The 13549-nt window shown below is 28.4% G+C and overlaps 1 long non-coding RNA gene across 1 annotated transcript; it reads right to left on the reverse strand.

The window, feature by feature from the left end:
• Window positions 1–421: 421 nt before the first annotated feature.
• Window positions 422–2292, reverse strand: LOC140885049 (uncharacterized). The gene is made up of 3 exons (XR_012150790.1): window positions 2155–2292; window positions 1425–1615; window positions 422–665 (listed from the first exon to the last, which is right to left on the reverse strand). It is a non-coding gene; the product is annotated as an uncharacterized lncRNA (long non-coding RNA).
• Window positions 2293–13549: the final 11257 nt, after the last annotated feature.

Genomic DNA, 13549 nt, shown 5'->3' on the forward strand with positions numbered 1-13549 from the left:
GCAAGCAAAGGCAAAAAAAAAAAATTTTTTTTTTAATAAATTTTGGGCCGCGCTCGAGCGGCTAAAAAGCACCGCTCGAGCGCGCCCTGAATTTCCCAAACAGAACGCACAGCTCGGGGCTGCGCTCGGGCTGCTCTTTTCTGCAGCTCGGGCGCTGCCCTGGGCAGAAACTGACTTCGATTTTTCCACTCCTTATCTGAGTCTTGAAGTCATTACAAACATTTCATAAGTCAAGCCTATGCTAACATAATCATATCCCAGAGAATATAAACAAGTTCATGCTAACTCCACCAAGATATATCAAGCTAATGACATAAATAACACTAGCATATTCAAAACTAAGAGAGCATGATGCTACAACAAGATAAGTTCCATTCATTCATATAAACCAACTCAAGTTTACATGTAGAATGTACAAAAGTGACTCAATTAAATTCAATTGTAGCAACAACATAAACATCTAGATTAAAGTCTAGTCTCAAACCTTTAATACAAACATCAAACATGAAAGGATAAACTAAACCAATGAATTTAACATATCAACATTGGATTCTAATCTAACATGCTTGAAATTACAAAAGAACATAGACTTCTATCACCCGAGTCTCCACTCTAATCTCTCAATCTCTCGCTTCCATGTCAAGTCCGACTCGCTACTGTTCAACCTGATGCAATGCACACATACAAGCAAAATAATAGCCGGATAACTCCGGTGAAAATAAATCTCAGTATGAAAGACATCTATATAAATCAAGTAGATATAATTCAATAAGAAATCATTATCACAATCATCATTTCCTTATACCCTTACCTGTCAAATATATTTCAAAGAAAATTCATTCAATAACATAAAGACTCAAAGACAAGTCGAGGGTTAAAGGATTCAAGTCTCACAGAATCGATATTTTTAAAAATCATTTCGTTGGGATCCCGGGAATATAATAAGGCCACAAATCAAGCCTCCCACCTACACTCCCGCTCGAGGTGGTAACAATCTCATATTCCCTGAACTGTGAACACTATACTGAGAGTCGTGGCAAAAAGAAATCAAGCCCGATCTCTAGCCTCTCATATACAAGTTCACCATGTCCAATATTTTCTTTTCGATTCTGTTTTCAAGGTTACGAATGAATTGTGGCTCAAGAGGTTTACTATCAACTCTATAATCAATCTACCACAACTCAACAATTCAAAATAATCCATACTCAATAATCTCAAATAAACATCAATCATCAATCTCAATAATCATATTATGTTTGAATCAAACAACTCATATATCAACTAAATCAACTAAGTCAAGTAATTCATTTAGATCATATAAAATTAAGTAAAACAACTAATCATGCATGTATGTGATTTACTAAACTCGAAAACCACCACGTTCTCGAGTTATTTTACCTGTCGAGATTAATGTCAAATCATACCTTTATCTCAATTTCAATCTCTGAACTCTAGTAACTCTTGATCAAACACAAGCTGTCTAAATTCTGCACTTCAATCAATTCTGCTCATATTTCTCTTGTTAATCCATTTCTACTTATTTCAACTTGGAGCCAACTTCAACTCAATCCGGAATCGTCGACTCGACTCGACTTCGATATCCTTCAACTTCAATCTGAATTTGAAGTATGTTACAACTCAATATTAGCTTCCCAAACTCATTTCAACTCATCAAAATTTAATCAACTTCAAGACTTGTCAATAACCAAAAATCCAACCGACGATGAATTAATTCGAAATCGATGATTCTAATATTTTAAACATCAATCAAACATTGATATCTAACTCATATCAATCTCATTTCATTACTATAATTTCGAAATCAGCACTTGCATTTTTCAGAAATTCGACAAACAAGAACGGACGGCGTAACGGCTCGAATTCGGTAATTCCAAAGGCACAAACACCTTCAATATTATACTTCAAACTCATTTTCATACTCATTCCCATCTAATATACACGAAATCAGCAGCATACAATTTTCAGAAATTCAGAAAATATTCGATAAATGAAAAACATGTCCAAACGACGATCTTTTTGCGAACCGACTTAAATATGCAATCGTCGTATATACTAGAACATGTTTATACAATCAAATCTTAATTCTAACAATATCACCAAAATTAAATCATCGTAGAATTTATTCAAACTTACGTCAAAGTGTAGCACTCGAAGTCGTGATCGCAAATATACGATCAATTTGAAATTCTACCGGCCGGATCGAATTCTATGAATTTTGGAAGACAAGAATCGACTATGGTTCTTCTTTTCTCCTCTCTCGGTTTTGGCTACTGTAAGTAGCTTCTCAATCTGATGGAATACATTCAATGTCATACACCTCACACGTGTAATCCCACTTGCATATCATAAATTGCACTTTGGCCCTTAAATTCTTGGCTAATTTGCAATTTAATATTAAATCAATCCTCAACCTTGGAGCTGAAATTCTGATACCTTTCCACCATTATACACGTATATATATATCTATATACATGCCACCTTTCCAATAAAATAAGGTATTTGCATTTTAGTCCCTAAAAATTCGATATTTGCAATTCAGTCCCTGATCGAGTTTCTTCTTCAAATTAAATCCTCTTTAATTCCAAAACTCGGAATTTCAATCTTAATCCTATAAATATTCAATTAAAATATTTATTCTTTTAATTTAAAAATCCCGGAATTTAATTCTCAAAACCCGTAAATTCTCAAATTAAATATTTTCGGCTCGAAAATTAAATCTCTAATTTCTATAAATTCCAAATTGAATATTTTCCAAATATAAAATTTAAATATCTAATTCCGTAATTAATATTCATATTTTCAGGGTCTTACAAGATAATTAATATATAATTTTTAAGAATAGTATGTTAAATATATTATTTGCAATAAAAATTTGAGTAGACAAAAAAAATGTGAAGAAAAAATATTTTTTAGAGGATGGACAATCATATTTTAAACAAGTTAAAAACTTTTATAATCAATCATTTCTAGTATTTAAGTAACTTAGATATGAGAATAACTTGTCTGACTTAAAATTGATTTGATTTTATTTTGATTTTCTACCTTTTGTCACACAACTTTTTACGATTTCATAAGAATTAACATTAATTTATTTTATTAGCCAAGTATTATACCGTAATACAAATATCAACATGAAACTTAGTTATAATCATACTCTCTATATCTCACATGTTTAAATATCATATGTCCTACTCTTTTAACAATTTATCCCTATTAAATTCATATTATTAACTACTTGTATAATTATTTTATTTTATGAAAATTTAATTAAATAAGGGTAAAATAACAAATTCTTTTACAAGTATTTATACACACAAACCTAAATAAATGGGACGAAATGAATATATATATTTTTTTACCTTAGACAAGAAAATATTTATGTTGTTTATTAATTCTTTTAAATTTTCATATTCTTTTACCGATTTATCCCTATTAAATTCATATTAACTGCTTGTATAATTATTTTATTTTATTAGTATTAATTGATTCTATTAGCCAAATATTATACTGTAATACAAATATGAACATAAAACTAAGTTATAATCATATTATTTGTGTCTTACTTATTTAAATTACATTTATTTTTTATCGGTCTCAATTATATAGTCTAGTTTTCATATTAAATATCATATATTCTACTCTTTTAACAACTTATCCCCATTAAATTCATATTATTAACTACTTGTATAATTATTTTATTTTATTAAAATTTCATTAAATAAGGGCAAAATGAGAAATTTCTTTACAAAATTTACTTTTTCAAACACTTTCTTAATATATGTGAAAATATAAACAAGCCTAAATACACAGGAAGAAATGAATATATTTTTTACTTTGGATAAGAAAATATTGATGTTGTTGATTACATTTGTAGTCCCTAAAATTTTCAAAAATATTAGACAAAAATATTAATTATTAAATGAAAAATGATAATAACCAAAGTGCAACAAAATTAAATATTAACAATTAAATATTTAAATTAATATAATAATTTTTTAGTTTAATAAATGAATTAAATTTAATAATTAATTTACTTTGAATAATAAATCAATGGACATAAAATTAAGATAAATTTCAATTACTAACTATTTTAATTTAAGACATGAATTAAATATAAAAAATTAATATACCTTGAATAAATAAATGGACAAAAATTAATTACTCTTGAATAATCTAGAAAATGAAATGAAAAACCTAAAAAAACATTAAAAATGACAAAAATATTTAATTAATAGTATGTAAGATAAATAAGGCAAATTAGAGAATTCACAATTAGAACTCATATATTTATAATAGTAATAGATAGATAGATAGACAATATATAATAGATATAATAATTTTTTAGTTTAAAAAATGAATTAAATTTAACAATTAATATAGTTTGAATAATAAATCAATGGACACAAAATTATAAATTTCAATTAATAAATTTTTAAATTTAAAACATGAATTAAATATTAACAATTAATATACCTTGAATAAATAAATGGACAAAAATTAGTCAGGTTACATATTGCACTTGAAATTACATGATTATCCTATATGCATTTTTGAAAGAATTTTTCCAAATAAAGTGCAAGGATAATCATGTAATTTGAAGTGCAATATGTAACCCAACGTGTAACCCTCGGTGTACATGTAGCATTACCTATATATATATATATATATATATATATATATATATATATATATATATATATATATATATATAAAATGTTAGATTTTTTATTGGCTAAGTACGGTTTTAGATTTTAAAATATTGGTTAGATCAATTCGGTTTCGGAATTTTTAACATAATATTTTTGTTTATTGAACGTACAAACCTAATGTTTATTAAAAAAAAATTAATATTGTTAAATTTTTTAATAAAAATTTATTGGACAATATAACTAGACTCGAAAATATTTTTTTTAAATAATTTAAATTTATATGATTCAATTTCTAACTACAATTTTTTAAGTAGAACTTGATTCTTTTTAACAAAAAAAATTCTAAAAGATCAAAATGACTTAATTATTTGGTAACGGATCAAAGTAAAAGCTAGATTCTTTTTGTTTGATTTTTTTGATCTTTGTAGTAAAGTTCGATCGATTCTTTTTATTGAAAAAAGATGAATTCGATTTTAGAAAGTTCAGTTCAATTTTAATTGACTTTTGACACATATAACACAAGACGGAACCAGCTTCAAATACTTTTGACCCATATATTGTATCTTTATCGTCTGTGATTTTTAGTTTCTTTATTTATCGATCGTCTAAGCTGGCCTTATTGAATATGGATATATACCGGTTGTGCCATGTACAATTTTTATAATGTCTTCACATCATCTTGGAAAATAAATTGTTACACAGTCATAATGAACACAAGACTGAAAGCATACGTACGGTTATGTGTTGCTTTCGACACTACAAATTTATTATAATAAAAAGATTTTTTTTGTTAATGCATTAAGGATAATCATCTTTGCTTGTTATTTTTTTGGTAACGTGGATTTCATTGATTCAAAATATTATTTTCTTTTAGGTAATATTTATTATTTTTATATATTATATAATATCATATTTGATTTTTAAGACATTGCGGTTTTTGTTTTTGTTTTTGTTTTTATTTTGAGAGGAAGCACAAAAATATGAAAAATTGTGAGTTCATGATAAAATTTCATGTTAATTTTTTTATTTATTTAGTTGTAAGTAAATTTTATTTTATTTTATTTTATAATAGTTGACTTTTAAATTTTACAATTTTGAACTATGTTACCAAATACTAGTTTTCTATCTTCTTTTTTAAAAATTTTTTAATCATTTTGATTGCAAGTGCTTATGTGACCCTCATATATGCATAATTTATTTGGAGCACACGTTTTTTTAATTTTTTTTTAAAAAAAATTGCTCTATCTAAATTCATTCGAAATAAGAATTTAGATTAAAATATCTTGATTTATTATATATATATATATATATATATATAAAGTTAGTTAGTTAGCTTAATTGAGTGACAAGTAATTATTATATTCTGCGGTTTGACTCAAAATTAAATAACTGTATGCGATGGATCGAGTGGGTTGATTTTAAATTTAAATCGTTGGATTTTTTTGGATAATAAGAAATATTATATATCTTAGATCATAAATCAATCTTGTAGACACACTACTATAAATATAGCAAGCTAGGTGTACGATTTTCATTCTAAAAAAAGAAAAGATTAAAATTGATTAACAAATTTCTTTTTTCTGCTGCAAATCTTGAAGAACATGGAAGCCATGCAATACACTTCTTGTAAAAAGGAATTAGTCATGTCTCGTCCAAGGTTGACTACAGAACACGCTCTAGTCCAGGAAGATCGATTTCGAATATTATTCAACATTACTTGCAAACGCAAATCTCGCTACACATGGATATTGGAAGATGCTGATCATCAGTCGCCGATGGAGGAAGAGTCTGAATCGCCTTGTGTTTCCAAATTGTTGCGATTCGAGATCCGAAAAACGTCCATGGACAGCTTGAAGATGAGCGAGAAGATGATCGAACTACTCGTAGATTTCCCGTTGAAGCCCGTGGAGCGCGTAGAGTTGGCGTACAAAGCGGCGGACACAGCCTACGATCTTCTTGATACGTGCATGCCTGATGGCCACAACCAGTTGAATCTGCACTTGGATTTCACCGCCATCTTCCATGGTGTTCGCGATCACAATCTTGTCGGAGATCATCATCATGCTACAGATCATAATATGTTGATTAATGGATCTAATTTGGAGGGCAAGAAACCCGCGGATTCTTGCGCGATTTGCTTGGAAGATTTTCAAGGCCAACTTCTTTGGTTGCCATGTTGTCATTATTTCCACCGGTGTTGCATCGTACGATGGTTGACCAGAAGCCGCTGCTGTCCTATCTGCCGTTTCGAGATCACGTCAACAAACTAGACATGCATGCGATTTTAATTGATTAGTAGTACTTTATGCTGATTTCGTTTTTTTCACTTTTGAAGACGAATGTATTTAATTCACTTCTTCAGAATTTTAATCTGTCAATTAAATTTTTTGTTTTCAATAATTCATATATATGTATTGGAGAACTCCTAGGAATTAATCAATTAAAGAAGCTCTATGTTCGGCTTTTGATAGAGGGTTTAGATGGATCTATGTTTATTCAGACTTATTGTCATGTAGCCTAATAGTGATTTGATTTATGTTGAAAATATTGCTTTGGAAATTTCATCCTTATGTTATGCTTTTAATAGCGTTTCTTTTTCTCACTTTCGGAGATCGGCAAATGTTGTTACTCATTCATTAGCTTTTTTTTGCTTGTTCTTTTCCCGCATTTTTTTTTGGGTACCTGAAAATTTTTCGTTATGGTTGAAATGTCTTGTATCGAAAAATCTTCTTACTATTTAATAAAGTTACAAGAATTTTCTGTACAAAAAAAATAGAAACTGCAATAAGAAATTTCCAAGTGCGCACAGGTACTTAATTAGGGGCAAAAGAAACGGTGGTGTCGGAGTACTCGATGGCAGGGCCGTGTATCAACAACAACAATAATATATATAATATATATAAATTTGTGTGGTTCACAGTGGTGAGTGGTGACACAGGCCAAATCTATGATACAATAATAATTACAGAATTATTACTATGATGATGATATTAATTATTACGATGATTTGTAAGACATTGAAGTCTCAATGACTCAGTAGTTGTCATTATGTCTATCAATATTGTCACATCGTGTCTCCCCATTCATAATCTCATTTCATTTGTTCCCTGTCATATATGTCTTTTTAATTCCCTCAAATCTCATGAGACACCCTATATACCTACAATTCTTGGGCAGGGCATGAAGAAAATACTTTATTATTATAAGTACCATATATCTTCAAGTTGACATTAACCCATCACCTATACACCACGAATTTGCATTATAAAGACAGATAAAAAAAGTTGCATTATATTCACACCCCAATGTACGTGGATGGTGGAGTCTAAGTTGTCTATTAATGATCGTTGCAAAGATTTCAAGACGACAATTGAATATCCTGTTTACAGAAGAAAACGTCGGCAGCTAATGCCAAGGATAGCTAACTCTGATCATAGGTAGCAGCACCGGAACAATATTGAGTATCAAATTGTCTGATTTCCAGCTCTTTTTGTTGCAGCAAACACAACTCCAATATCCTTGCAGGTATATCATTAATTTCTTCAACTAGGTAGCTACATGTGTAGTGTATCTCTGCCTCTGATTTTTAGTTAATTTCTTTACAATTACTTGTTGTCTAAGCTGGCCTTATTGAATATGGATATGTACTGGTTGATCATGATATGTGCCATGCATGTGCAATGTATATAAGCGCTTTCTTCAAATCATCTTGGAAAATAAATTGTTACACAATCATAAGAAACAAGAGACTGAAAGACACGCTACTGTAAATGTACGTACGTCCGGTTATGTGTTGCTTTAGACACGACAAAAGTTATTATACTGCAAAGATTTTTTTATTATTAATGCATTCTGGATAATCATCTTTACTTGTTCTCTTTTTTGGTAACGTGAATTTTATTTATGCAACTATGTTTGGGCAACAAATGGGCAACCAGCCTATTTGGCTGCCACATCACCTCACAATTTTTCATATTTTATATCACATTTGATTTTTAAGATATTTGCGGTTTTTGGTTTTTTGTTTTCATTTCGGGGAGAAGCACAAAAATATGAAAAATTGTGAGTTTATGATAAAATTTCAAGTTAACTTTTTTTTTTTTTTAGTTGTAAGTTAAATATTTTATTTTTATAATAGTTAAATTTTAAATTTTTAATAATAAGTATTTAACTTATAAAATTTTGGGAAAATGTGTTGTTGGTCCTGTCTATCATGTGATTTTTTTACGATTTTGATCTATGTTACCAAATACCAATGTTAGTTCTCTATATATCTTCTATTTTTGAAATCATTTTCATTGCAAGTGTTGACATCATATATTTTTATCTATGTTACCAAATACCAGTGTTAGTTTTCTATTTTTAAAAATTATAATCATTTTCATTGCAAGTGTTGATGTGACATCATATATATATATGTCAATGACACATTGATGTTACATCGAAGAAATAAATAAAATTTTCAAAAAAAACAAAGATAGCAGACCAGGACTAAAATTTGACAATATAGAGGACTAAAATCAAAAGAAGTGAAACACACACGAACATAAATATATATATATATTTTTCCAAAATGTTTAAACAAAAACTCTAAAACCACTCATGAAACAAAACATCACATAATAAAAATTACGGTATAAGAAAATATTATACTGATATCATACCGACACTTTCGGCATACCGATTTTTGGTATACCAAATTTTTTGATAAATATAACTAGCATACCGATTATGTTTAAGTTATACCAAGATTTCAATACGGTATCGCTATAAACCATTTTATACCCAAAAAATCTTGTATTTTTTTAAAATTTTATAAATTCATTGTTTAAAAATATTATATATTTTAAATTTTTATATATTATTTCGCTATATACCAAAATTTTCAAATATCATACCGTTACCGTATCAAAAAATTCAGTATTTTTTCCTACCTCTAAACATGAAAACTTCACACCATGCAACTTAATTCTTTAAGTGATTACAAGTATTACTATTCCGTGTGTGATAATATTATATAGAATTATATATGTATACGTACTCGACCACAAGAGTGAATAAAACAAGAAACTTGTGTGAACATATTGTTTGAGAAAGGTTTTATGAAGCACTTCTCAACTTTTTCTTAACAAAATTTTGCGCTTTTGTGAATTTTTGTTAGCTAAAAACTGATAATGGCTTCTTTGAAACTCTCCTAAACACTATCTTATGTGATCTGCTTATTGCTTAAGCTGGCTATAATATAAAATGTATAAAAATAATAATTATTTTTTTATTAAAGAAAATAGAGAGACCAAACAATTAGAGTTTGTTAAATGAACCACATATTTAGTTAGTGCACGCCAATTTTGTTTTCCCCAAATATATACCCCTTCTCCATTATCTTTTGAACAAGATACAATTCAATAAAATAAAAATCAAATATTAATTAACTTCAGCAAAATACTTACACGTCGATATATTTAACATAAAAATTTATTGTGCACGGATTGCATGCATAGATTTGCTAATACGTAAAATAAAAATCAAATATTAACTGTCTTTGCTTAATACGTAATACTTAAAGGAAAATTTTAAATGTTGGGCCGATGGATGATCTATATCATTCACGACACGAGAAATATAAAACACATTCATCTTGTATCTTTAATTTTTAATTGAGTTTATAAAATAATACAAAAAATCTCAATTATTCACGACAAAATTTTGCATATTGTTTAACTACAAATTGATTTTAAAAACTGGATATTTTTATGACAGACATGCATAATATTATATATATTTGACCATATGTTAAAAAATTGTATAACTCTGATCATTTTCTTGTCTCATTGTGTATAAGTTTACCTGTCATTCCAATTGTTCATTATATAAATACTCACACTGAGTACCAAATAAATATATACTCTTTTGCAATATAAATTACTGGGTTCTACAGGGATCACGTCCTTACAAGAAAAGCCTTTTTTAAATCCCCCCATCTACCTATTTTCAATGGTCTACCATATATATTATATTGTAATAGTATATTATATGTGTGTGTGTAGTTGACCCGGTTTTATCGCAAATTTTTTGAACTAGTTTAAATTAAATATAGCTTTATTTTAAATGAATTCTGATTCCTATCAGATAATCTAATTTTGACCTTGTTTTCGGTATCAACGTACTAAACTCTTATTGTAACAAATAAAAACTTTTAGATGGAGTGGCACTGGCATCTATTAAACTACACAATTAATGTTACGTACAGTGACATGTCATATACAAAACAAATTAAAATATTCTAAAGTTACTTATATAAATTATTACCTAAATTGTATCATATTTACGACATAATTATCATATATAGAAGCTATAATATAATACATATTTCTCAGTCAATCAAGTGTGAATTGGTGTTAGTAATTAATGTAGTACGTTACATTAATGTTGATGTCACTACAAAATGTATCCTCCACCTCATATTTTTTTATTTTTTTGAAATATGATTTAAATTTCATTTCACGTTCCTTCATTATTTTCAAATACTTAAACTTTTTATACATGACCTAATGATATCTAATAAATTTATTTCTTTATACTGCTAAAAAAAATATTATAATTATATAATATATATATATATATATATATATGTCCGCAGACAACGGCTATTAATACTGGACAGTCCCACTCTAGCTCCCATTAATTTTTATTTCTCCAAACAAGACTATAAACTATTTCTTTATGTATGCTTGCATTACAAAGATGCGCAGATTAACATAAATGTCAAAACTCTTCTTGTTTAGAATATTACTAGAAAACAGGGTTCAGACTTGCAAGATTCGGACAAGAAAATATAAGAAGTTTCCAAGAATCAAGGGTCCGGGTCATGTGATCCAACCCACAATATATCAGCTTCTTTCCAGGAATTTTTACGCTAGCTCAAATTTCTTGCTGGAATATTGGTGCAGATTTGGAGTAACAATGAGAGTTAATTCAAATTCAAGATCAGCAAGAATTTTAGTGTTTTCTCTTGCTTTCCTGATCTTAATCTCAACCCTACAAATTTGTTTATCTTCTGCTGAAAAGAGTACTGACAATATGATCAGCAGCAGCTCAATAAAGTGGTCTCCGGCAAGAAAATCCCGGTTCTTCGAAACGGCCCCAAGAACTTCAGGTCCTGCATCTTCACAAATGGCAGGTATTGATCCGAACGAAGAGGAGAAGAGATTAATACACACAGGACCCAACCCTCTTCATAACTAAAAGGTACATACAGAGAAAAAATATTAGACGCTTTGCTACCATCGATTCTAATTGTTTAGTTTTTAGAATCCAAAAAAAAGGCTGTAAGTTCTTTCTGTTATCAGTCTTTTGTTCCCCCCTTTTTCACCCATTGTGAATTAGAATTAATGGTAGCAAAGCTGAGTCTTAGCTTTTTCAGTGCTGTTTTTGAATCTGTAGTACAAAAAAAAAAAAAAAAAAAAAGAAAAATACAGAGAAAATAAGGTGTGGAGAATGGTGCATGTACGTTTAATGCTCTTGCTTCCTTTGCAGTGTTCTCTCTTCTTCTTTCTTTTTCTTTCTTTTTTTTTTTTTTCTTCTGTTAAACACTACTGTTTTGTATTAATTGCTGTAGTTACTGATGTTCGTCTACTCTATTTGTTTTTGGTATTTATTTCTTTTCCACTTTGAAAGCATACTAGCAATTAAGCTATTATATCGAGTGATATATATATATATATATGAAGTAGCTCACTTTTAGGGCATGTTTAATAATATTTATAATAGATGTCAAAATTTATAAATACATTTATACAGACTTAGAGAAAAGACATATATTTGACATGAAACTTCAAGATTTATACCTTCTCGATTTGTCCGAATCTTTTATGCGATGATGTTAATTAAGAGGGAAATTGTTTGATTTAGCTAAGTAATTATTAAGCAGTGTCTTAGAGTGTTTTTAGCTAGTAAGCATTTCTTCGTTTTTCGTTTAATAGTAAATAATTAATTAGACAGCTAATTGTAGACCGTACGTCCTTTAATCAGCCTAACATGAATCCAAGAAAACTATTGGTCTTTCACCAAACATGCATGTGTTTCATTCTGTGTGTTTCTGTCAAATCTTTTTTCAACTGTTCATCAGATATCGAATTTTTCATTTTCTTTAAAAAAAAATTATGTTCTATTATATATTTTAGTATATATATCCTACATATATAGTGATATTCGAACGTTGTGTTTGATTTATTCATGGGAGGAATCCAAATGCTCTTACAAAATTAAGATGAGGTTTAACATAGTTCATTAAAAGATTTATGAAAATTTTAAATTAAAATCTGAAACTATTTCCTTTAATTTTTCCAACCACAAATTACGGCTAATAGATTTTTCATTTTCTATAAATCAAATTCAAGCATATCTAACAACTGTGTTAAGAAAAACAAAAAATTAAGTCCGTTTACTCAATTGTAGGGGGGTTTAAAATACAATTAACTCAATATAGAGATTTTTTTCTTTTTTTTTAATTTTTTCCCTAAGGATCCGCTTGGTTCGTGTGATGGGATGAAAAATAAATAAATCCATGTTGGCTGATGTAATTAATTTTTCTTGATTAATATGCGAGCTTTATACTAAAATAATGTCATTCAAAATAAAATATTTAGATAGATATGTCGCATAGATATATATTCTCTGTGATAGAAAATGAAACCTGGACAATTTTAATTGTGGTCCTTGAAATTAAAGATTTTTTTGACTCTGGAATTTTGAAATAGTTAATGACCAGTAATGGTTGATTATTCCTAGAAGTCCCATCTGTTTCATCACTTAAATGCTTATTAAATAAATATTTTTTAAAAATAAATATTTAGTATTAAGAAGGGTTAATGAGATCC

The sequence above is a fragment of the Henckelia pumila genome, chromosome 2 (genome assembly GCF_033568475.1).
Source record: "Henckelia pumila isolate YLH828 chromosome 2, ASM3356847v2, whole genome shotgun sequence".
In the NCBI taxonomy this organism is placed as follows: domain Eukaryota; kingdom Viridiplantae; phylum Streptophyta; class Magnoliopsida; order Lamiales; family Gesneriaceae; genus Henckelia; species Henckelia pumila.